Here is a 25717-nt window from a genome sequence, read left to right as displayed (position 1 = left end):
CATAGTATGAAATTAATATTCATTTTCAATAATATATTTATTTATTCATTAAATGACTCCACAAATTGTGTTCACTATGCCAAGCGATGAGTATAAAATTAGTTTATTGCCAATTTATTTCTTCTAGCTTCTTACAAAAACTACATTTGGTTCTGCTTGTGGTTTCAAAAGGAGACCTAAAATTATATTTACCTTTGACTATAAATAGCACTGGAATAAGCACAAGTCAAATAAATCCCCGCTGATCAAATCCTAGCAGCTCTTATATGACATTTCAATCCTTTCATGCTGTTTTGAGCTATTTGAGTTGAGGTATTTTGGGTTTGCTTATTTTAAAAGCCAAGATCAAATGCTGTCTCATATTTTGTCACAGTTTCAGGCAACATTGGAAGTTTTTTTCCAAATGCTTTAATTTCATCCAAAAGACTCTTATTTAATAAGTAGCCAGTGCCAGATAACTAGAACTGAAATGAAGTAAAAAGAAAGACAGACAGTCTCTTTTTCCTCACAGCAGTATTTCGGACAATGTCTATTTCTGAAATCTGTCCAGAAATAGAAAGATTCAAGAGATGTTCCTCTTATGAAAAGTTAGCCGCCTATCTACTAAGGCACTGTTCGCAGTGGTGAGAGCAAGAAGTTTAAGACAATGTAGCAACATAGCACTAGAAGATTTGTTAAATAAACTATTGTTTTTGCACAAAAATGGAATATGTAGTCATTGAAATATTATAGACAAACATTTAAGGGTATGGGAAGTTCTACAAGATAAATTGTTATATAAAAATAAAATTGCAAAATAATATTTCAGGATATTTCAACCTCATAATTTTAACTGAGCTATTTTTGTCTTTGAGGAAATTTCGGTCCTGAGGATGTTTATAATACAAATATTTTGATCAGATTAGACCAGTTTTGATAAAATTTTCATTAAAACATTAGTTCCCAGAGCAAATACCACTAAGCCAAATTACTTCCTTCATCAAAATATCATAAACATTTTCAATATTTTTCCAATTTTATTCTTTATTTAACTCAGATTATTTCATTTGGCATTAGTTATTTTTCATTTAAATTATAAGATTATAATTCATTAATCAATAGAGATTTTGTCATATCAACTTTTATTGGTCCTTTCCTACCCTTGTGAGTTTTCTTTTGTGGTCTATTTCTATGAAGTTCAATATTCCTGGGTGAGATTTTGCAATTCGAAACATTGTCAAAGAGATGTTATTCTTCTATTAATTTTTAATCAATAACAAATTTTGCCATATGTAATTTAAAACATTGTCAGTTTTATTCTATGGAGATTATTTGTATTGGTAATGTTTAATGCAAGTATTATATTTACTTCTCAATTAATCCTTCTGAAAAATTATAAGCCATTTAACATAGAAAAAGAAAAGGGAGGTGGTCAAAGAAGGAATAGAGGATGGGCGAATGAAGAAGACAAGAAAGAATAAGGAAATCAGGGGCACATGTGAATAATCAAAACAGTGCGGCAGGGTATGACTAAAATATAATTTAATACTGCTATCTCTTCAAGCTTTACCATCCTACTGCTTTCCCATGACGTGATGAATTCCTGAGAGATTCCTGCAGAACATTCCTGCATTTCCTACTGTCAACATCCCTACCTCCCAATCTGCATCAGAGAAACAGTGAATGCACCACATCAGTGAAGGGTCTTTCTACAGATCATGTAACAACGAGTTAAAATGTATAACATTTAATATTGTTTGTTCTACATGCTGAACAGTTAGCCTGAGGTTGTTTATCAAAATGACTGGGTGTTCTGACATTAGCTTGTTTGGGGTACGTGGAGGTTCTTTTGGATACCCAGTATCTCCTCTCTCAAAATAAAATACAGTGGTCTCCATCAAAGATAAGGCTAAGATCAAAAATGAGCGAACCAAATGCTGGCTACTGGTCTGCAGGTAAGGGCCAAGGGCATGGGGGTGAACGGTAAGGAGGAAAGGCACACTGACATAAAGCAGATGAGAATGAGAGTGGAATCCCTCAACTGATGTATTTACTCCTCTGGGCCACTCTGAGAACAGAAACAGTTCTCGGTTTCTGCTATATTTTGTCCCCAGTTCCCATGCATTTACTTTTTTTTCCTATGTGAAAATCTTTTTTTGCTGTTGTTGTTGTTCAGTTACAGTCGTCCTCACCCGCCCCCCCCCCCACCGGTTGCTCTTCCCTGCCTCATTCAACCCTGCTCCCAAAGATAATCCCCTCCCCATTGTCCTTGTCCGTGGGTCCTTTGTACATGTTCCCCTTTGGCTCCAAACTATCACTTGAACCAACAGTTTTCAAACCTCTCACCTCCCTTTTTAAAGCATAAACTCTTAAAATCTTATGTAAAAGCCTAATTTTTTCAAATGAAGAAAGGTTGCTGTTCTGGGGTTAATGGCCAATGAATGGAGCAGGTTGGAGGGAGGGCGAATGCCACACACAGGTTCCATGCCCCTCCCCCCTCCAAACACACCACAGTGACCTCAAAAGTAGTCCCGCAGAACCCATCGTGAACTCCGCTGGCTTAGACTTCTGTGCTGTGCGCTAGAATCTCTGAAGGCCAATTTTACAAGCAGGCCTACAGGGATAAAGGTACCACTGCTTTAACACAGCCTTGAAAGTTGAACCAGATAAATACTTTCAAGCGTTTTTACAGAGGTAAGTAGGACAGAGAAGTTCTGTTCTCTTGAGGTTTATATCCTAATGAAGAGAAACAGATGATAAAAAATGAATAAATAAGGAAAGTACTGCATAGTGCTAAGGTGTATGCAGGGATGGTACGATGTGAAAACTAGAGTCTACCTTAGATTGAGTAGTCAAAAAAGGCATCTTTGAGGAAGTGATAAGCTAAGACCTAAATGATAAAAACAAGATCAATGTTCTGAAGGTGAGAGAGGAGAACGGGCAGCTGGAACGAATGGTGGAAATGCGTGATCAAATTGGGCTTATTCATACAATGGAGACATGGCTGGTGTGGCTGCAGCATCCGAGTCAAAGAATAAGAGAGAGAAGAAATGAGGCTGCAGTTGTGGGCTTCCCAGAGCAATGGTGAATGGTATTTATTGTTCAGTAGAAAAACTGAAAAACTAATAACCCTTTCCTGGCATGAATGTTATGGTAGAGATAAATATGGACAGCCTGCTCTTATAGCACAGGGCCACCTACCCCAAACTAAGAAAAGTGGTATGGATTTTGAAGCCTAAAGGATAAAAGGAGTAATCCAGACAAGGCAAAACGAAAAGGCAGGTTCTAGAACAACAGATAGTTCATTGCAGCCAGAGGTTAGAGTCAGAGGAATGTGGTAAGAGATGAGCCTTCATTCATAGGCAAGAACAGACAGTCACTATGAACCGCAATACCCTAAAGTTAACATTTGAACTCAGTAGATCAAACAAGCATAATGAATATGAACGTAACACATGACACATATGTAAATACATTAGAAAGTAGCCTTTTAGGAACCTAGTGTTCCAAACAACGAGGTCCTCTACCTTATTTCCAGCCTCCCAGAAAAAATAAAGATTAAAAGGAAGATAATAATGCCAAGCTCAGTCACAAGACTCAGTCCATGTCTGAAATTATCTTACTTCATGTTGACATATCGTCAATGAATCCCCACTATAGTAGTTTGCTCTGGCGTCTTTCCTTGCAATGTCCTTCCCTGAGGGAAGAACAAATAGCATTGCTCTGCTGAACTTAGAAGTGACCACATGACTTGCTTTAGCCACAAAATTGCCTAGACAGAAATGATGTGTGTTACCTCCATAAAGAAGCTTCCGGATCTGGCAAGCAGTTCTCCATGTCTCTTATCCATCTGTTCTGGTGGCCAAGTGTTCTAGACAGAGGCTGCTCCATCAGAACACGGGACATACAACTACAGCAGTATGGAAAGGATATGGTATAGAAGATAACTCAACCTATAAATCACTGCAGTTGGGGGTGTGTTGTTTGTTACTGCAGCAGAAACTAGCCTACCCTGACTAATATATTCACAAACACAGATTTCAGAGACTGCTGAGTACATGCCATATACATGTAAGCCTGCTGGAAGGTAAGTACCTGAGACTTAACCCACTCAGAAATTTCCACCACAGATTTCACACCAGACCCATGGAAATGAAGCATATTGGAATTTTATATTTGTACTCTCTCCCTGATCGTGACCAAACAATTCCGTACTAATGACTACTCCAACCAAAAAAACTGAGTGTGACATGGGCTGTAGGCAGCCTGTCTGTGCTCTATTTTCACAGCCCACAGCTATAAATAAGACCAATAGGAAAGCACACATTGCCTTAGATGGAAGGCACAAAGAAAAGCACTTTCTCTGATAGTTTAGCAACACATTCAGATTTCATGTCTCAAGGTAAAAATAGGCCTAACAAACGAATTAAATTTGGAAGCTGAGCTGAAGTGAAGAGAACTAGCATTATGAAACATGCTGTAGGAGGAAAGAGATTCGTATAGGCTGCTGTATTCTCTCTGCTGGTGAGCAGTGTACAAGACTGGAAAACGGGATTTTCCTGAGAAATAAAAATGGTCATCAAGAATTTAAGGTTTAAAATACCATCCTCATTAAATTTGCAACCCAAAGGAACTCCAAAAACGATGCAAAGCATAAACTAAGTTTCAGTGGATAGGATTTTTTTCTGTGTACCTTCAACATTAAGAAAGAAAAAAATCTAATGAAAATAGATGTCAGAGAATGTTAAATACATAAAATTTCAATTCAGTAACTCATACATTTTGATTGCTTAGGATTTTTTGTTTCAGTAAACCCTCATTTCTATTTTGTAATTTTCAGTGCCATTTTTAATGGTTATTGTACTTGATGCAAAAAAAAAAAAAAGCACTGACAGATGCTATATCTTCCAAAAAACAAAATTTAAAAAAAGGTTATCAATCATCAACCTTTCTAATGCTGCCGTCTAAGGCCAGTATACCTCTCTACCCTTAAACCATATGCAAACAAAAAATAATAAACTCTATTTCTATATCAAATATATTATTTATTTAACTTTATTTTTCAATTACAGTTTACATTTAATATTATTTGTATTAGTTTTAGGTGTACAGCATAGTGGTTAGGCAATCATATATTTTGCAAAGCGATTCCCCCCAATATTTCAAATACTATACAGTTATTAAAATATGATTAACTATATTCCCTATGCTGTATTTTACTTCCCACGACTATTTTATGATTACCAATGAGTACTTCCTCATCCCTTAACCTTTTTACCAAGCTCCTCTAAACACCCTCCCCTCTGGCAACCATCAGTCTGTTCTCTGTATCCATGAGTCTGTTTCTATTGTGCTTGTTCCTTTATTTTGTTTTAGATTCCACATAGAAGTGAGGTCATATGGCATTTGCCTTTCTCCGTCTGACTTATTTCACTTAGCATAATACCCTCTAGGTCCATCCGTGTTAGAATGAGTTTTGTCCATTAGCCTTTCTTTGTTCTAAGTGGCCTACTATCAATAAACTATACACTATGTTGATGGAAAATTAGTTAACTATAATGCCAGCAAAACATCAACAGGCAATAACAGCACATTATAATTTTATGTCTGAATCTGTGGGGCTGAAATATTCCTTAGACTATAAAACTGGCACCATCACCAAGTCTGGATAACTCAACTTAATCACTTCACTGAACAGCGGAAGAACTGCCGAAATATGCCAACAGTCCTGTGGCCATAGTGATCTGGCCAGGTCTCAGTTCCCCAGCATAGGCCCTGAACACAGGTGAGGTCTTTCGGAGAGATCCAAATAAAATGGCCTGGGGACACAGCTGAAGTGACTCATAGCCACACTCATGAAAAAGCAGAGGCTCTTGTGTTTGTTGTAGAAACAGGCCTGGAACAACTTATTCCTGGAAATCTGCATGATTCCTGTGGTCAGCCCTTCCAAGCATCTAAGTAAATCAGCCATCCCATGCTGTCAATAATGGGTATCCCCAACTGCTGTAACAATGCAAGGGTTTCTTGATTAATTTGTGAATAGCTCTATTCTGCTGCTTTAGGACCCAATGGCATGTTTGGACAAAGGAATTTGACTATTGTAAACTGATGTATCAATGGTAAGGAACTTTATATTTTATCTTTATTAAATTACTAGCAGAGATTTCCAGCAGGCTGGAGAATCAAATTCCAGCAGTGCCCGTCTCCATGTGGCTATGAAGTGGCTCAAGAACAGAACCCAAATTAAGACAAAATAAAGCAGACCACGGTTTCCATCATGTGTGCTTTTCAGAGTAAACACACGATGAGCTGGGTGGTTTTATCTGGGCTTCAGTGACTTCAGGTTCATTCACACAGGGACTAAAGCAAAATGGAAGTTTCAAACTCACACTTCATACTAAATCAATTCAACAAACATTAACAAATGTTTACTATATGTCAAGGAGTGGGATTGTACACAAAGACACGGTATGAACAAATAAATAAGTATTATTAAAAGCAGGTAGTACTTGTTGAATGTTGCACAAATTTATCTTCCATTGATTCACAATTAGGAGACCATGTCTCTAACCCCCCAGAACAGGCTTTCCATGAACTAATGAAACTTTGAGCTTTAAAAACATTTTGGAATAAAGACACGACTCAGAGTGAACCTCAATGAATAGGACTGCCTAGGCATCTGTAGTAATATCACCGGTAATCAGCCAGGCTGCATGTCTGTGCATGGTCGAACTCTTCAGAGACCTTGAACCTAGAAGAAAGAGTGAAAAACCAGTTGACTAAAGAATCTAGATGTGAATTCATTCATTTATCCATTTATTTATAATTCTGATTATAAATATATCAACATATATTTATTGGGTCCTTAACGTGGGTGTATCCTGTTCCAGGCATTGGAATACCATAGTGAACAAAACAGGTAAAGTCTTCCTTTCTTTAACCTTATATTTTAATGGAAAAGATAAAATAAACAGGCAAGCAAATAAAAATATGTAATTTCACTAAGACTAATTGCTAAGAAGATAAAGCGGATAAGGTGACAGAAATTGACTGATGGAGTGGGAGGCAAAATAGAAGGTGAATATTTCAGCAGGCTCTATTTTGGCAGAAAGAGAATACACACAAACATTACATGTTAACATTTAGTTTTCATTTTAATTAGCAAAATACCAAGGGGGCCAAAGAAACAAGAAATGGATCCAACATGTCTCACCTCAGCTCCCCAAGACTCCCCCAAATCTCCCAAGCGATGCCACATCAGCCTGTGATACTGTTCGAGCAAGGTAGAGATCGGTAGTTTACGAAGAGCAAGTTACAGTAATGTTAGTTTCTGAGATGCAAAATAGATCAATGTGCCAAGACAACAGTCTTGCCAGATACATGACTGCCCTGAGAGGAGATTTTCCAGATCACTTCATTCTTTCCTTCAGTATATCAAGCATTGAGTCTGGGTGGTGCAGATCATAGAGTTCTGGGCGTAGAAGAGATGCCCACCCTCCTCTCACAGCATAGCCGTCTCTATGGTAGACAGAGATGTGTCATATAGGAAGTAAAAGGAAGTTTGTCATTTACTGGACACAAGATGGGTGAAAAAAAGGAGAGAGGAGAGGGGGAAAAAATAAAACAAGTATACATGAGCTTCCCAATTTTTTCCAGTTTGGTTCCCACCAGGAAAGGAGGTGACACGTTATACAAATGCAGCACGATGAGATCAGCTGCCCCCAAATAAGATTCTGAAAGGGAACTGCTTAGCAGAGCATCCAACCTGAGACACAGCCACAGTTTGTAACTTTAGCAGTAGAATGTGGCTGGGTAAAGAAGCCTTGAGATTTAGTGGTCAGAAGCCACCTGCATTTCCCTGTTGTTTGGATTCAGAGTGGAGTCCACCATGGCAAAGCATAAGGATTCCACAACAGAGGCTACGGAGGAACCCCAGTACAGCATGCCGGAGGGAGGGCCTATCAGAGAGGCGGTGGGTGACATCAAAGCAGCCAGAGTCCACCTTGGTAGCATTGCCTGAGCCAGAACTGCCCGCAGGTTTCCATGCTACAGGCCTCAGCTCTGAAAGCCAGGAGAGAATTCAACAATCAAGACACCACTGGCCATGGTCTTGCAGCCCAGAAGACATCATACCTAAAGACCCCAAATATCCTTGCCTGAGGGACTGTACAAGCTTAAGCAACACTCACCTCCTAGCCCGCGGGAGCTCAATGTTAAGGGCAAGAGGAAACAGAAACTGTCTGAGACACTATATATTTTTATTCATATAAGAGACTGATTATAACCTAAAGGGATTATTTAAATTATCAGATTGGACCAATTTAAAAACATACTTTAAATTTAATTGTTTTCCCATAAACCAGCAGGTAGAAACTGCTAAAGGAAACAATCTGTAGACAAAATAAAGAAGTTATGTTTCTATGCACATCTAAAGTGTTGTGTGAGTTAAATCCTGAACCGTGTCACCTAAGCCACATTTTACCCAATCCCTCTCCCTCTCCCTCTCCCTCTCCCATTCCTCCTCCCCCTCCCTCTCCCTCTCCTCCCTCTCCCTCTCCCTCTCTCTCTATCCCCCTGCCTGGGGGTCTGTGTGGTCAATGTACTGGGGTTGGAGAAAGACCTACTGCCAGAGACTTGAGTCCAAAATATGCAAAACTGACATAATTCTTCTCAGGGTAGTCAATCGTTCTATTCAGAATTAAATTAAGAAGACTTTTGATCTAAATAGATAAGGCAGGAACTACTTTCTGAGGCCTAGTTGTTTAATGGGTGGAAAAGTTTCCAGAGATCAGAAAGCCAGAACGCTGCCAATGCAAGCACATCGTTGAAGAGACAGTGCCTTCCAGAAATACAGCAGATTCAGAAGTGTTTGTTTATGAGAAAAATAGATGGAAATAATCACAGCTCCCATAAGACGTATCTTTTTCCATAAATGTGCACCTCAAATTATTTTAGTTTCTTAGTTTTAAAAGGTCACGATTCAATACATGAATGAGAAACATGTTCTCAATATCAAACTCTGGGATTTTTTAAAGAGAAATTTAAATGTAATAATAAATAAGGAATAGTGATTTCTATCCTTTCAAGAAATCTCCTGACTTTATAAAAGTCTGAACTCTAAGATAAAATAAGATGAATGTACCCATTTAAAAGCAAACCATGAAAATCACATAAAATGAAGATTTTCTAAGACTAAGAGATTCTTTGACAGAAGGAAAAAAACCCAGATTCATTAAAACATTTACAAATATTTATTTCCATCCATAATTTTTTCAAAAGTTGTATAAAATAGATCTCTGTTAAAATAGGTGAAGATTAGCTTGCTGACAAAAATGCAGTTTAGAAAGAAAACCAAAGAAAACAGAGGCGTAACCATTGTTCCCTTACTATTTCTATCTAGATTTTTTCTTTTTTAAAGAAAAATTGTCTCCATTGTTCTTCTAACATCTTTTTATAGCCAGCTTTAATGTCATATTACATTTTCTTAAATGAAATAATACATCTATCTCTTATTCCACAAATCCATCGGGTATAACATGTAGTTCATATACTTTAACAAACTGAAGTTTTCCTTTGTGGAGACGCCCAGTGAATCCCTGCGAACCCCACCGAGAGTGAGAAAGCAGGATTTGTTGTTCAGTAGTCACTTGCAAAAGCTTCCAGCTTAAGTTTTTAAAACGCCCTCTCACCCAGCAAAACTTTCCACACTTGTTAAATCTTATAACCTCCGGTAACCCTTAATACTTACAGGTGACTGATCACTTGCACTTTCCCAAAAGAGCCCCCTGCTTCTACTTTCCTGTAATAACATTTTAATATTGAACTTAATTTTCTTGCCCACAAATTACAAGCCTACAACCATGACCTCTCAAGAGTGGCACCAGGAAGCAAGAGTACATTATTACTGCACCATCATCCCTTAACATTTCCAAGGTTCTCCTCTCGTGCCGGGCCTTTGCAGGGAGCCTCATTTATTCTTAAATTCCAGGAACACAGGAGCTAAGAAAAGCTTTGTTGTGTGACAGACGGCTCCAGAGCTGGCATTCAAGGGGAAGGGGAAATCAACTGGGGCCATCCATTAACAGGTCAGTCCGGAATCATTTCGAAACCCTCGCCTTTTCAAATGACCCGTGGGCCTCTCGTCCTTTCTTGGGCCTGGGCCTCTCAGACTGCAGGCTGTTTGCATTCAGTCAACACTTCAATTTTATAGGCCTGTGGAGCCAAAGATTACAAGACTTTTGAACTCCAGGCTGCCTTCTGTCTGGCTACACCCTCTGTTTCTGGAGCCCAAATCTTTTTTAACAACTCCACAAAAACAAGCAATTAGGGGAAGGTCTGTTAATCCTCTCCTTTCGAACTGGAGGTAATTACGTATTTTGAATCAACCAGCCGGGGAAGCAGAATGACCACTAGCAAAGCTTGGAGCTATTTAGGAAAAGATCAAACTGTGCATCAAAGAGAATGATCAGGGCTGACTTGAGTCCCTGAAAAGGGGCCTACTGGGGTTGCTCAGGAAGTTATGTGCAATGCTAAGCTAGATTTTTAGGGAAAAGTAGAAACATATACATTAAAATGAATGAAAAGTGAAAAAACAAAGTCGGGGACACACGTTAAAAGGCTTAAAATATATGACAGCGTCCAGTGGCCTGTCTTCCTCTTGCTAACTGCACATCCGGTTTCTCTACACATAACAGGAGGCGCCTCTTCTTTTTACTTAATTCATACTATTGATGAACTTCGGTCTAGTATCAGCTTCGAAATTTTGTCTAGGCAATTTGTATTAAATTAATAACACAATGGTCTTTTTAGTTACACAAAATAAAACAATAATACAGAAAAATTCATAACATTCCTTTCAAAATCAGACTTTTAAAACTTTATCTCTAATCTAAATTATGTATAACAGGGAATAAGCAAAGGGTCCTTAGAGAGAAGACAGAAATTCTTTTTATTCCTGTGAACAAATATTTTGCTATAAAATGTGTCAGTGGTCAATTCCACACTAACCCGGCACCTTTCAAACACATCTGTATTTTTTCTATAATGATTTTGCATGGATGTGCCAACTACGCTCTTCTTGGAACAAAAAAATCATCATCAATGGCAGTAGAACTACCATATCACCAAGAGAACAGGGAGTTCCCAATTTACTAATGGGTTGTATATTTCAAACCGCATTTTTAAAATGTTTGGAACACAGCATGCATTTTTCCATAGAAACATTGTGCCTATTTTATCCAAAGTGTCTGCCTAATAGCTCTTCACTCATACTCCTCCATCTCTGCCCCTCCGACTAGACTCATACAGCTGGCTGCTCCTCCTGAAATGCCCTTCACCCTGCCTCTCCCTCGTGTCCCAAGCCAGCTCACATCCTTCACTCCCAACTCAAATGCTCCTCTATACCAAGATTCTCAACATACAGAGCTGATAACTAGATCCCCAGAATTCCAGTACTCATCACAGCCCTTGTGGGAGGACGTTGTGGTTATTTCCTACATCGGTTCTACCCTTCCAACCTGTGCTGGTGAGTTGGAGTCCACCCCGTTTCCTGGAGGGTGGTCTCTGCCACTGAGAGTAACCCCGTCTCTTGACCTAGACATTGGTCCAGGTAATCCAGACCTAAACCAATAGGTATTTAGCATTTCCCTGTCCACATGGGCTGATTCAGGGAAGATCCAATCAGCACAAGTTTTTAGGGCTTTTGACCAATGGTTGTGGAAGGGAATATCCTCTTCCTGGATTTGAAAGTTAGGGATTATATAGTTCACATTGCTGCGGGCAGATATTTTGTTCTCACAAGGGGAGGCGACAGGAAGTTGACACCCAGAGGAGGGCAGAACTAAGGATTCGTGGAGAAATGGAGACATGGAGCCAGGGTCCTGATAGAATAAGCTCCCTAAGCCTGGTCAACCTCTGAACTCTCCAATCACATAAGCCAATCATTCTGTCTTATCATGCAAGCCACATTGAGCTGGGTTGTTACCTCCAATGAAGGCATCCGACTTTATATATTTGTGTGTACCAGTTTTATGTCCTCCGTTGTACCTATTAACTTTCTGAGACCAATACTGTATCTAACACATCACTGTATCTGCACAAGATGCCTAGAATATACATGTATATACATACACGTAACATCTGGTTAATTGAGGCAATTAACTCAGTATTTCTCAAGTGAATGTCAGTTATGTGGGATATTAATACATTTTGTGAAGGGAATTTCTATCTTTAAATAAGATTGACAACCACTGGATTTTTAAAACAGGGAATAATGTTTTACTACAGTATTTCTTAGAGTCCTCAATATACTGTCCTAATGGCGCTGTGACAAAAAGTGGGATTTCATATATAACATTTGTCACACTTACTTGACTGCTTTTCTCCTTCATGCTAAGCATCTGGATGAACTAATGTCACAAAGAACATATTTGGGAAAATACTCCTGTATGTCGTAATATACCTAACCTATGCTAAAGACTCCAACTTGATGGGCTTTGGAGAATAGCAAAGAAGAGGAAAGTGAAGTTTTCTCAATTCCTAAAGTCAAGACCAGCCCAGAGGAGCTTGGCACCCCTCGCAGCTCCTGGGGTCCCACATGAACTCACCACCTTTATGTTGTTTACACCTCTTACTTGCATTCACTGAACTCTGATCTTCCAGTCAAAGTGTTCCCTTCCTTTGCCCCTACCTAGAATAAAAATCCCCTTTTCCTTCACACATTTGAGATATCCAGAGGAAAGCAACTTAACTAAATTGTGTCACTGTATGTGTGAAAAGTCAGCCAATCCCTCAAATCTCCAATTCCTACAGATATCATACATTTTTAATATTTCTAGTAACACTGTCCCCTCAAATTATTTCTAGGTAGCATAGAATGGATGTCAGTATCACAAGTGGAAGTACAGGGCAACCGTTCTTGAACAGGGTATTCATGTTGAAGTAACATCATTCTGTGGAAGGTCTTTGACTTTCGCTATAGAAAATAGGGGACATTGCAGTTGTTGGGATCGTTATCGCTATTGTTAGTTCTAATAATAGTAATTTTTAATAACCTCTGGTATTCAGTAGAGGTGGGAGGCGGTAAAATGCGTGAAGGTGGTCAAAAGGTGCGTACTTCCAGTTATAAGACCATTAAGTCCTGGGGATGTAATGTGCAGATGGTGATTGTAGTTACCAATACTGTATTGCACATTTGAAGGTTGCTAAAAGAGTAGATCTTAAAAACAAAAATTACAACTATGTCTGGTTATGAATGTTAACTAAACTTATCCTGGTAATCATTTGGCAATATATCAAATCATTATTTTTATACACTTAAAACTAACACAATTGCATATATTCATTATATGTGAAGTCAAAATAACAATAGTAATTTTATGCTATTCTCACTGGTAGGCTTTGTTTTTCATAATTACCTCAATCATCATTAGTATTATTTTTTAAGTTTATGTTGTCTCAGTCTTCCAAGGTTGCTCTATTTCTGCATCAGTGAGCTTTTGTTGTAAAACAAACCACTTTAAAATTGAATGCCTTTAGCTTTTCAAGACCCACGAGCCTCCTGACCCATCAGTTGCAGGACTGTCCCTGCAAACCTTCTAATCCCTGTGGCCCCTGTACCACAAGCCCAGCCCCCCTGTGTCCTGGGAGCTGCCCCAGTCCCAAGCCATGCATGGTGAGCTCAGACCTGCCCTGCTTAGTGCTGTTTTTGATCCTGAGCCGCCAGAAACTGCTTGGTCCCAATGGATGTGGGAGCAACAGTAAGGAACTAGGAAAACCTGAGAAAAATGAGCACTTTCTGGCTTGATCTCCATCCACAGTCAACGGCATAATATAGGAAAGTATTTCTTTGCAGAGTTGTATGCACCAACAACATCTGTTAAAAGTAAAATGGGAGACTTCCAGCCAAGATGGAGGTGTAGGTAGACATGCTTCACCTCCTTGCACAACCATAAGAAGGATCACGATTAACTTCAAAACAAAATCAACCAGAAATGCCAGAAAATTAAACTGTATGGAAGCTCAACAACCAAGGATTTAAAGCAGAAATATTCATCCAGATGGGTAGGAAGGGTGGAGATGGGGAGCTGGGGTAGAGAGCACGCAGTATGACGGTGGCGAGGCAGTGGTGGCTGGCAGTATGGGCAGTCCTGCACTCATGTGTGGCAGATAAAAACCAGGAGGGACACCTGGAGACCAAAGCAATCCCAGCCCTAGGCCAGACTGCTCAGCCCTGGGTTCCAGCGCTGAGAAATCAAGCCTCATAACTTCTAGCTATAAAAACCAGTGGGGGTTGGGGCAGCGGAAAAAAGTGCTGGTCTCTCAGGAGAGTCCATTGAAAGGACCCATACAGTCCTAGAATGTACACAAACCTACCCACTTTAGGATTCAGCGCCAGGGCAGCAGCTAGAAGGGCATCAATCACATACAGGAAGTGGGGCAAGGGACTGGAAACAGGGAGAGAGCTGAGCAAGCAGCATGGATCCTTCTCCACCCCTCCTCTGCACACAGCACCACAAAGAAGCAAATCGGGATTGCCCTGCCCTGGCAAATTCCTCAGGTTCCACCCCTTACAATGTAACAAGTGTGCCAAGATAGGGAGTCAAAGCAGCTATACCTAATACATGGAAACAAACACAGGGATGCTGCCAAATTAAGGTAACAAAGAAATATGGCCCAAATGAAAGAATAGATAAAAACTCCAGAAAAAGAACTAAGCAAAATGGAGATAGCCAACCTATCAGGTGCAGAGTTCAAAACACTGGTGATAAGGATGCTCAGAGAACTTGCTGAGCACGGCAAATGCATAAGGGAAGAGATGAAGGCTACACTAAGTGAAGTAAAGGAAAATCCACAGGGAACCAACAGTGAAGGGAAGGAAGCCGGGTTCAAATGAATGATTTGGAACACGAGGAAGAAATAAACAGTGAACCAGTACAGAATGAAGAAACAGGAATTTTTAAAAAAACAAGGAGAGAGTTAGAAGACTCTGGGACATCTCCAAATGTGCCTACATCCAAATCATAGGGATGCTAGAAGGAGAAGAGGAAGAGCAAGGAATTGAAAACTTATTTGAAAAAATAATGAAAGAAAACTTGCCTAATTTGGTGAAAGAAATAAACATACAAGCCCAGGAAGCACAAAGAGTCTCAAACAAGCTGACCCAAAGAGGACCACCCCAAGACACATTATAATTAAAATGCCAAAGGTTAAAGAAAAACAGAGAATCTTAAAAGCATCAAGAGAAGAGAGTTACCTGCAAAGGGGTTCCCATAAGACTGTCAGCTAATTTCTCAAAAGAAACTTTGCAGGCAAGAAGGGACTGGCAACAAGCATTCAAAGTGATGGAAAGCAAGGACCTACAACCTAGATTACTCTGTCCAGGAAAGCTGTCATTTAGAATTGAAGGGCAGATAAAGAGCTTCCCAGACAAGGAAAACTAAAGGAGTTCCTCATCATCAAGCCCCTATTATATGAAATGTTAAAGGGACTTATCTAAGAAAAAGAAGATCAAAAATGCGAAAAGTAAAATGACAACAAACTCACAACTATCAACAACCGAACATAAAGAAACAAAAACGAACTAAGCAAACAACTAGAACAGGAACAGAATCACAGAAATGGAGATCACATGGAGGGTTATCAGTGGGGAGGGGGAGGGGAGAGAGGGGGGAAAGATGCAAGGATTAAGAAGCATAATTGGTAGGTACAAAATAGACAGGGCGATGTTAAGAAAAGTATAGGAAATGGAGATGCCAAAGAACTTAAAGGCATGACCCATAGACATGAACTAAAGGAGAGGGATTGCTGGAGGGAAGGGGGTACCAGGGAGAGGGGGCAAAGGGGGAAAAATGGGACAACTATAATAGCATAATCAATAAAATATACTTAAAAAAGGTAAAATGGAACGTTTTTCTCAAGACATTTATGTGATTAGACCTAGTTTTATAAAACATCTACGGACCCAGGAATTGAAAAGGTGTGAATGGATTTTCCCAGGTTTACTTGAAGAAAAATTATATCCCAAGAGGAAAATGTGGAAAGATTCGCCAGATTGCACCTTTATTTTTAATTCTTTCACTCATGAGCACCATTAATCTAGTTTACAAACTTGACCTTTATCCACGTAGAAATGTGTTGGAGGTGCCATTTGAAAGTATTTTTACCTTTTGATCTTCTTTGCTGTGAGAGAGGGAGGGAAAAGTGCTCGCATAGAGCTGCTCTGTACAGTCATGGCACCCGTGTATCGCTCTTCTTTTTTTAATCCTCACCCTAGGATATAGTTATTGATTCCAGAGAGACAGGAAGGGAGAAGGAGAGGGGTGGAGAGAGAGAGAGAGAAAGAGAAAGAAACATCAATCAGTGGCCTCCCTGACCTGCCCCGAGTGGAGTTCCCCAACCGGAGACTGAACCCGCAACCCAGGTATGTGCCCGACCAGGAAGGAGTCCAACCTGCAACCTTCTGGTTTATCAGACGGCACTCCAACCAACTGAGCCACACTTCCCAGGGCCTGTGAATTACTCTTGACTTCCCTTTCATCAATAAATTTCAAACGAGGACTTTTTGTCTTACAGTGATGGTTTTGCAAACTTTATTTTAGGCAGCGGTATGAATAATACCACTTTCTGGAACAAGATTTATTAAAATTGCCTTAGATTTCTAGCTAGTCATTCAAACTGTGCATGCAACAAAAAAAAAGAAAAGAAAAGAAAAACAGATCTTTTAAAAACACTGTAGTATAATAAGACTTTCAATCTGGTTAGTAAATATGATATTTTAAATAAGCAAAACAGTGAATATAAAGTGACTTATAGGTCAAGGACTTAGTATTTCTCTCTGTTCTTCAGGTCTGGGTCAACCTGTTACAAACTGAAAGGCCTAAGAGGCCTCACTCACCTGTCTGCAGCCTCAGCCAGAACAGCTGAGATGACCAGCCTTGGCTTCTCTTTCCCCAGGACGTTTGTTTAGGCTTCTCCAAAGGTGTTGTCCTGGCTCTCACAGCAAGAGAGGGAGCTCCGATGCAAAAGGACTGTTCAAATTTCTGCTGTGTGGTGTGTGGTAACGTCCATGAGGTCAAATAAGTCGCACGGTTACACTCAGTAACAAGGGGCAAAGTCACACTGTAAAGGGACACTTGTGCTGGATGGAAGGAATGGTCACTCCATCTTTGCAACTCTGGCCACAGTGGCAGCTGAGGTGAGCAAGCCCAGCTAAGTCCTGCACAAACTGCTAATGCCAACAATTATGAGAAAATAAACGCTTGCCGTGTAGGCGACTAAATTTTGGGAACACTGGTTGTACCGCAAAAGCTAACTAAAACAACCTCTGAGTCCATACGGTAGCTAAAAGTTCCAAAACTGTTTGTTTCCTTTTTAAAGCTCATCTTATTTTTTTTATTGTGAAGTATTTTAAATTAGAGACATCATGTGACTTTTCCTCATAATTTCTATTAAGCAGAAACAAGAAAGGGTTGTTCATACATGAAAGTCAAGTGTAACTTAGGTACTTGAAAACTTGAGCCTGCCTCTCCTGCCCTTCCACACCAACTCACCTTTGAAGAAAAGGGAAGAATTTAATGAAACGACCACAGAAACAAAATACACATTTAAGAAACACTGTAGGAGAAACCACTGCACCTTTATCATTCATAGGACATATTAAGGCCAAGCCATAAGCAATGCATTTCCTTAAGAAAGCTCTCAGAATTCATAGAACAGATTCCAAGGCAAAGAAAAAGCAGGAAAATTAGAGAGGCTGGGAATTCTGCTCCAAGTTTGAAATATAAAAGAAAACACTTCCACTTTCCCCACCTACCACTACTCAAACCACATTTCCTAACTAGTCCTTCATCAAAATGTGGCAGAATCCATGCTGATAAAGAATATAGGACTCCCAGATTTTAGTTTCCTGACCAACCGGCTATTCAAACCCTTTGACCCGTCTGGGTCTGGGCTTTCACAACCATTAATTGAAAGTGTCGGACTAGATGCCCCACCTAAACGTTGCTGTTCTGGAAATTAAGTAACTGACCCAGCGTCACACCTCATGTTGGAGAGCCGGTCAGTGCAGCATTGTGAACAAAAACATGACTTCGATATCAAAAAGAACCAGTTTCGGGTCCAGGTCAGTCCCTGACTAGCTGGAGAACCTTGGGCAGGTATCTTCAGTCCTCACTCTCCTCATTTGTAAAATGAGAACAACAAGTGTATTAGAATCCTCTAATTACGAGATAATACGTATCACATGTTCAGCATATGTCTGGCGCGTGAGGAGGTGCTCAGGAAGTAGGTCTTCAAGTTGTTGACAAGAACCTAAATGATGTCTGTTAATGCTGTCCATACCATCATAAAACACATGGGTCAGGTCACGTGATTCACCAAGACTTCCTAAAGTTCCCTCACCGCAGTTGCCTGGACCTCAGCTCTGTTAGCATGTCCTAGGACAAAGCAGAAGTAGAACACCCAAAATCAACAGAACATTCTAGATCTACGGCTCTCCCTGCCCAAGCTGTTTTACTTCCCTTTTTTAAAATTTCTAATTTAAAGTCTGAGAAAGAAAAAGAGATTTGGGATATGAGTGTAAAGGAGAGGAAGAGAGCAGGCTGTGCAAACTAACTTTGGCTTCTTCCCTGATTCGCGAAGGAACTCCTACCGCCACTTCCCAGAGTGAAGAATGTCTTCCACTCGTCTGCTTGCAACAGGGTACGTTTAACCAGTAACTCTGGTCTCTCCATTTTCCCCTCATGTACAGCGTATCAAAACAACAACAACAACAACAAATGATGCCTAAAACATCAAAATATTTTTATTCTTCAACTGAAAACAATTATATCCATTCACAAAATGAAAAGTGATAGAGCATTATACAGCAGGAAGAATCTGCTCTTCAATCTTTAAGGCTCTCTACTGTAATTGGTAAGGATAATAAAAAACCAATAACGATGTGGGGAACGGGGAATCTCAACACCCTTCTCCTTTGTCTAAGCCAGTAAATCCTAGGAAGGCTGGGCCACAGCAGAAGGATGAGTGAATGCCCACTTACCAAATAAAAAAGAATTAGAAGTTATAAGAAGAAGTGAATAAATGGGTAAACGAGATATATTCTATCCTCCTGCTTTGACAACTCTATCTTCTTAATAACGAGGAAGACCAGGTTCATATTCAGAGGTCCACACTGACACATGTGGACATGGGGAGGCCCTCCCCTGATCCCTGCGCACCCCTTCATCCAGCCCCACAGACAGCCTCAAAGGCACAGTTGAGGATAATCCAGACTGTGCATCCAAGCAGTTCAAACCCTGCCTGTCAGCTGGTCCTTGGCAGCCTCCCAGGCTTAGAAATACACAATTGTCTGCGGTCAGGGCAGATGCCCACGCAGCACCGCAATCAGACCGAGGGAGTTCACGGAGCCCGGGCAACCAGACATGGTCTCGAAACAGAATGTAGACTTCAGATGGTTTGTTCCCTTGGCCTCTCAGACTCCTTGCCCAGTACACCCCAAGGAAACCAGAAGAGGACCCTTTTGAGCTTGGGATCAGGACAAGGACACTTCTTGCCTTGGTCCAAGGTCAACACCAACGGGCGTCTGTCCGCAGAATCTTCTCAGAACTTGCCCCCAGGGGTTGTTCCCTAAGGGAGATGACTCCTCACACCTTGTCCCACAGACATACGGCCTCTATAGAACTGCCTTGTGCTTCAGCTGCTTTTACGGGACACCTCCACTCTCACAGTCTGCTCCGTAAAGCACAAGCAAATGTCAGGAAACTAGCTTCTTTCTAATGTCTCATTCCTGACATTATTCTTGAGCCTGAAACTGCAGTCCAACTTTCTCATTTCCTCCAGATCCAGAAAGCTTGTTTTTTTCTTGACATTTTATCCCATCCCAGGATAATTCTATTCATTCACCCTTCCCCCGAGGGGAAAATGGGGAATATGCATGTATATACATATACATTGTATATACATTGTCTAATACATATACGATGTATGAGACAATGACCACCTTAATGTCATCGCTTCTCACTCACCTCCCATAAGAGACTAATAATGCTCAGTTCCTTTATTAAATTAATAATTATTTATATCTAACTTTGTGTCTTTACCCCTGGGCTCTAATTGTTTCCTAATTTTATTAGAATATCCTTTCTTTGAGGTTATCCCCACCAAGAGCCCTAAAACTGAAGTCAGTTCAACAAAAACCGCCAGAGTTGTCATTCTGGCACCCCTTTAAGCCCAGTGGGTGCTCCTCATCCCTCCACACAACAGAGCATCAGAGAGCTCCACCAGCAGCTGCCTTTGCTGTCAGTCATTTTCTCTTCACCCACTCCCCTGCCTGCTTTCTCTCTTTCACTCCTGTTAAGCCACCTCTCCTTTGTCCACTTCTCCCATCCTTCTCTGTGCTTGCTAGAAAAGCTCTCTCTGTTCTAAACAAGTACCATCTTCTCAAGCAGGACTTGTTAAAAGCCCTCCTCATGGGCAGTGTGAATTGTCACCAGGCCAAGGCATGGGGAAGACATTCAGAAGGCAGACTCACTCTCTTCCGTTCAGCGCTTTAAGCTCTCCTGCGCTAAAAAGGAGATGGGCAAAAACAGGGCCAGCTTCATGGGTTTGCATCTCATGCTTCACTTGGTTTAATGTTCTGTCTTCTTCCTAAAATTCTTGAAAACTTTTTCTGTGCGAAGTCCAATGGGACGCTTGGGCATTTGGGTGAGCGGAAGAGAGCCACACACTATGCCTGCCCACTGTTCACTGCCACCCCTCTCGCATAAAGCGTCCGCAGTGCCCATGAGCACAGAATTCCTGTGGGTCTACAACGTTGGGGAGTTCGGCAAGACTGAAAGACCTGCAAAGTAAGTGACATCTGTGGCTGCGTAAGTGGAGGTGCTGACCCCATCTGGGAGCCACACTTTCCACTCTACCCAGGACTGGCTCCAAAAGCAAAATGGAAGGCAGTGGCTGTCTAAGTCCCCCAAACAACCAAGAAATCCTACTGTGCCTTTCGTTACTCCTAGTACTTCCCTGTAGTAGCCAACCACTTACCCTGCAAATTTTGACATAGAAACACAGATAAAATATTAGTTCCTTTTCCTTTCAGTCCTTCTTTTTCATCAGTGAGTAAACGGTAGAGTGTTGGTAGATGTGGCATATTAAGAAACATAAACAGTTGAGTTAGTTGAGTGCAGCATTTCCACTGTTTCAGTAGGAACAAAATACACACGTATGTATGAACTACCAAACCTGAAATGTACAATTTTGGTGAGTCCACACATCAGCAAAATGCCCTCACGTTTGCACTTAAACCTGGCACTGCACCTCATAAAGATGAAGGGTAAAATCAGTGCAATAAGTTTAAATGTCAGTGTGTCTTTACTTAGAGTTTCATTAAATGGCAAATTTAAAACATTATAAAAGAGGCTGCAAAAGGAAGGAAAAAGCTTCATAGTTTGGTGCCTTTAACTGTATCTTTTTTCCTCTATTTGGACAAAAGGCCCCATATTTTCTTTTTGTACTGGGTCATGGCGCTTACATAGCCACCCCTGGTGAACAATGAAGAGATTGAGTGAGACAGAGGCTGGGCTGGAAGAGGTCAGGGCTGGGCCACAGCCCAGTAGGAGGCAAACATGTGTCTAAATGGTCTTTTTGACACCAGAATCCCACAGTTGAAACACATCCAGCGTGTTCTATCTCATTCAGAGTTAAACCAAAATTTTCACTATGGCTCTATCCCACCAATACCTCCCTGCCTATCTCTCTGAGTTCATCTCCCACCACTCGTCAACTTCCACAGCTCCAGCAAAGTTATACTACCTACATTCTCCCACCTAACAGACATTCTTCCACCCCAGGGCCTTTGCACATGCCATTGTTAGGCAGGATAGATAGTAAACCAAGGCAGGGAGGAGAGAGACATGACTCACCCGTCGATTCAGCAGTTCTGAGCCGGGTCCAATAAGATTGCCAGGTGTTCTGAACAACACAAGCAAAGATAGCACGAGAGGAGGGGAGTCCTTGAGACTGTGCTGGGAACAGGAGCCTCTGCAGAAATTTCACTAACTAAGATGGAAAGCCTTTACTAGCTGAGAAAGAAAGACTTTGTAACTGTATTTTGATCTTAAGGTCTGGAAGGGGGAGATATAGTGGTACCTAGAAGCTGGCTAAAGTATATGCCTCCTGGAGTCCAGTAGTTGGGGCACTCAGATTAGCCAGGTGCTCGCTTGCAGCTTTTTGCTCAAGTATATAGTCAAATTTACAGCTTCATTTTCCAATATACATGAAGCACTCAGATTAGCTGAGTACCCACTTATAGTCTTTTGCTCCAGTGTATTTCGTAAATAAACTTGCTACCTCATTTCCACTATACATGTTGTCTCTAGCTTGAATTCTTCCCCTGCGAGCAAGGCACAAACTGAAGAGGGAAGCCCCTGGCTTGGGTCTCCCCAGTAACTCCATCACTTTCTCTAGAATACTTTACTCCCGGGATACCTGGAGCACCCACTCTCTCACATCCTCGGGCATCTCATCACATGTCACTGTATCACAGCAGCCCCCCTAACCACTTCATATAAACAAACAACTCTTCACTCACTGTGCTTTACCTTCTTCCTTAGCACTTTTCACCAGCGGACCTCTCATGTGCTTTTATTTATTTATTTAAAATCTTGGTCTCCACTGGAATGGAAGGTAGAGACTTTTTGTCAGTTTCATTCACTACTATGTATTCAAACTTAAGCAATATAGATATGTTGAATGAATGAAGGTAATATACTTCCTAAAGTCTGAATCAGTTACAGATAAGAAAAGCTTACTTAATATGGAGGCATAAAGCTAGATGAGCTTTTATATTACAAAATTATAATCTCTACTTGAATCCACAAATGGTGTCTGACGTCCACAGACAGGAAGCATTCTGTTTAGGGAAAGCCACCCTACTAAGGCGCCAAGGAGCCTGGGCTCAGAGAGGGGAAATGGACTCTGCCTTTAATGAGCTGTGCAACCGTAAGAAATAACTAGAGCCCTCGAAAGCTTCAAGTCTCTTAGCTATAAAATGAACATGATTTAACAATACCTGCCCTCCTTATCTCACAGGTTTTTGCCGTAATAAATGAGATAATAAACGTAAACAAGGTGAAATGTTAAAGAAATGCTAGGGAACTATATCTGCCCTCCCAGTTAAGGAAACAGGAGGAAGACAGGGGGCCTGGTGGAGGGGGCAACAGGGCTGCTGGGCCATTTAGCTGCGACTGGTATTTTGAGAGCCTGGAATGAAAGAAGAGATGCAGAGCAGCAGATGCTGGGTCCTTGTTGATCTTTCACAGGGCGACCCCCATACATCTCTTATTTGACATGAATGTCACGGAGCCCAATTAGGATTAGCCTTTCACATAACATTCAAATTCCTGGACTTCCGAGAACAGCCATATAAGGGAGGAACAGACAGTGCAGATAAGAGGAGAGGAATGGAGGGGCGAAAGGTTACAGGAAAAAATGGAGATTTTTACATTCCCCACACAAAGGACAAGCTGCTTCAACAAATCCTATAATTTTGGAAAGGATTTAACTAGAGAATATTTATTTATCCAAGTTGTTGGGCTCTTCTCTTTCCCAGCATTTCCGTGTAGGGTGGGTTTTTCTTTTTAATTTATTTTTACTTCCAGACCTTATTTTTGCTTTGTTGATTGGTTTTGTTTTTATTTGTTTCAACTTATATTTATCTGTTAAATGTTTCATTTCCTTTTGCTGCACTCACTATGCAAGCTGAGCTATGTACTCAGAACCAAAGTCCCTTCACGGCTCCCAATTCAGTCGGCTTCAACACCGTGCAGAACTCTTCAGGGTCAGGTGCTTGCCTCCAAGAGAACATATTTTTAAAACTCATTTTCATGCTAACGATGCTCCTGCAAAGATGGTGAGGCATAGAAAATCAAATTGTGCGTGACTTTTAATCAGGACACTGAAGCATTTTTTTAAGCACCCTTAGATGCTTTAAATAAATCTTCTTGGTAATTTCAGGGCTCCAGATTTCTTATGCAGAACATGTTTAAAATAAAAATAAAAATGCTTTGACATCTACCAAAGAAGGGAGGTAGGAGTGGCTGTCAGAAGTGGGCAGCTTGACAGCGCCCCTAATGAGGGAAACCCTGCACTCTATTTTTAAGTCAACCTGTGTAATTTAGGAGAGAAGTCACCACGTCTCCTCATAAAGCTTTTGGGGGCCGGTGAAGGATAAGTTTGCAGTGCTGAAAATGGCATTGCCACCCACACTGAGAAAAATGAGCCTTGAGATTCTGCCTTTTCGCAGTTCAAAAAAATAAAATGTGCATTTCCCAAGTAAAGGGAAGCAGCTTCTAAGAGAAAACACAGAAGTCCCCAGCTCTTCAAAGACTGCTGTGAACACCGCCCTTTTTGGTGTTGGTAAAAAGCAAGAGAAGTGAGAGATGTTGAGTTGGAGCAACACGGAGAAAATCAGTGGTGGTTCATAAAGCGAAGTGGTTGTTTCAGTAATTCCAATGAGCAACATGGAGCGAATATGATAGAGTTTGAACAGCAGGGCCTCCAATACTCCAATACCTGGTCCTCAGAGAAATGGTGAGGATGCAGATTTTGTCTGACGGGAAGGAGTGCAAAATGATTCAGCAGAGAGAATATGGACTCCCAGCTCCCAACTTCCTAGTGGAATGTGTAATCTTCATTATTTAACATCTCTGAGCCTCGGTTTTCCTCTTCTATAGAATGGGCTTGATGACACTGCACCTTGCAAGGTCGCTGTGAGAATTAAATAATACAGAATAAGTGGCACTTAACGAGACCACAGTAAAGGGCACACATCCTAAGCATCTGCCAGACCTTGAATTTTTGAAAGGACACTTAGTATGAGCAACCAGGAGGGGTTTTCAGTGGGGCTGAGGGGGAGACCACTCATATTCTTCTCAGTAATCAAATAAACAGCCCAGCTGCCTCCTCCAGCTTCTGGTTGACCAATGCCTGGTCCTGGCTTAAGCTCTAAGAGGTCAGCACCCTACCCCCCAATCCTTCCCTCCCACTCTGCACCCCCTTCCCAACACCCCCTCCCCCCCACACACACACACTCCCTAGGCCACGGCCAAGAGCACACACTGTGCCCGTGCCCAGCCCTGGGCGACCCTGACCCAGGTCCCCCAAGGGCAGTTGTCTGACTGAATGGAACCTCTTATTAAAAATTAATTTCTGTCAAACCCGATTACACATGAACACAGCCCCATTGTGATCACTACTGTGATTTCTGGAAACAAACATAGGCCCTACTGTTGCCAAAAGCAAGGGCCAGTTTAGGACAATTCCTAGACTTGATCTCTGAACAGGGAGACGCAGCCAGCAGATTCCCTGAGGCTCACAAAGGCATTTGTTCCCGAGAGACTCTAATCTGTCCCACCCTCCTCTTCCCCGCTCCTCCCCACCCCCCACCCCCACCCCCACCCCCATTTGCCCACTCCCTAAGGCGATGTGTAGAGACGGAAGAGCCTGGTCCTCAGTGCAGACGGACACCAAATCCAGGTTCTACCCAAGTCTGCTTGCCCTTCAGAAGCTCAGGCTTCCCTCTGAAAATACAGAATAATTCTGATAACACTACTTTCTAACTCACAGTTGTTGTGGGAGGACTGAGCGAGACAATATACAGGGTGAGCAGAAGTAGATTTACAGTTGTTCCTATGGAAAATAATACAATAACTAATAAATAATAATGCACGAATAAGCTGTTTCACAT

At 41.2% G+C, this 25717-nt stretch overlaps 1 long non-coding RNA gene across 1 annotated transcript in view; it reads right to left on the bottom strand.

The window, feature by feature from the left end:
* Positions 1-5063: 5063 nt before the first annotated feature.
* LOC123480824 (uncharacterized) overlaps positions 5064-25717 on the bottom strand; it is a 29001-nt gene continuing 8347 nt past the window's right edge. Inside the window, exons 2-4 of the long non-coding RNA XR_006656949.2 lie at positions 16874-24738; positions 16143-16248; positions 5064-6730 (exon numbers count right to left, since the gene is read on the bottom strand). This is a non-coding gene — a long non-coding RNA (uncharacterized lncRNA). The remainder of the gene's footprint in view (positions 6731-16142; positions 16249-16873; positions 24739-25717) is intronic.

The sequence above is a fragment of the Desmodus rotundus genome, chromosome 3 (genome assembly GCF_022682495.2).
Source record: "Desmodus rotundus isolate HL8 chromosome 3, HLdesRot8A.1, whole genome shotgun sequence".
Taxonomy (NCBI): domain Eukaryota; kingdom Metazoa; phylum Chordata; class Mammalia; order Chiroptera; family Phyllostomidae; genus Desmodus; species Desmodus rotundus.
Note: the sequence above shows the minus strand (reverse complement) of the source record. Positions and strands in the feature narration are given on the sequence as shown.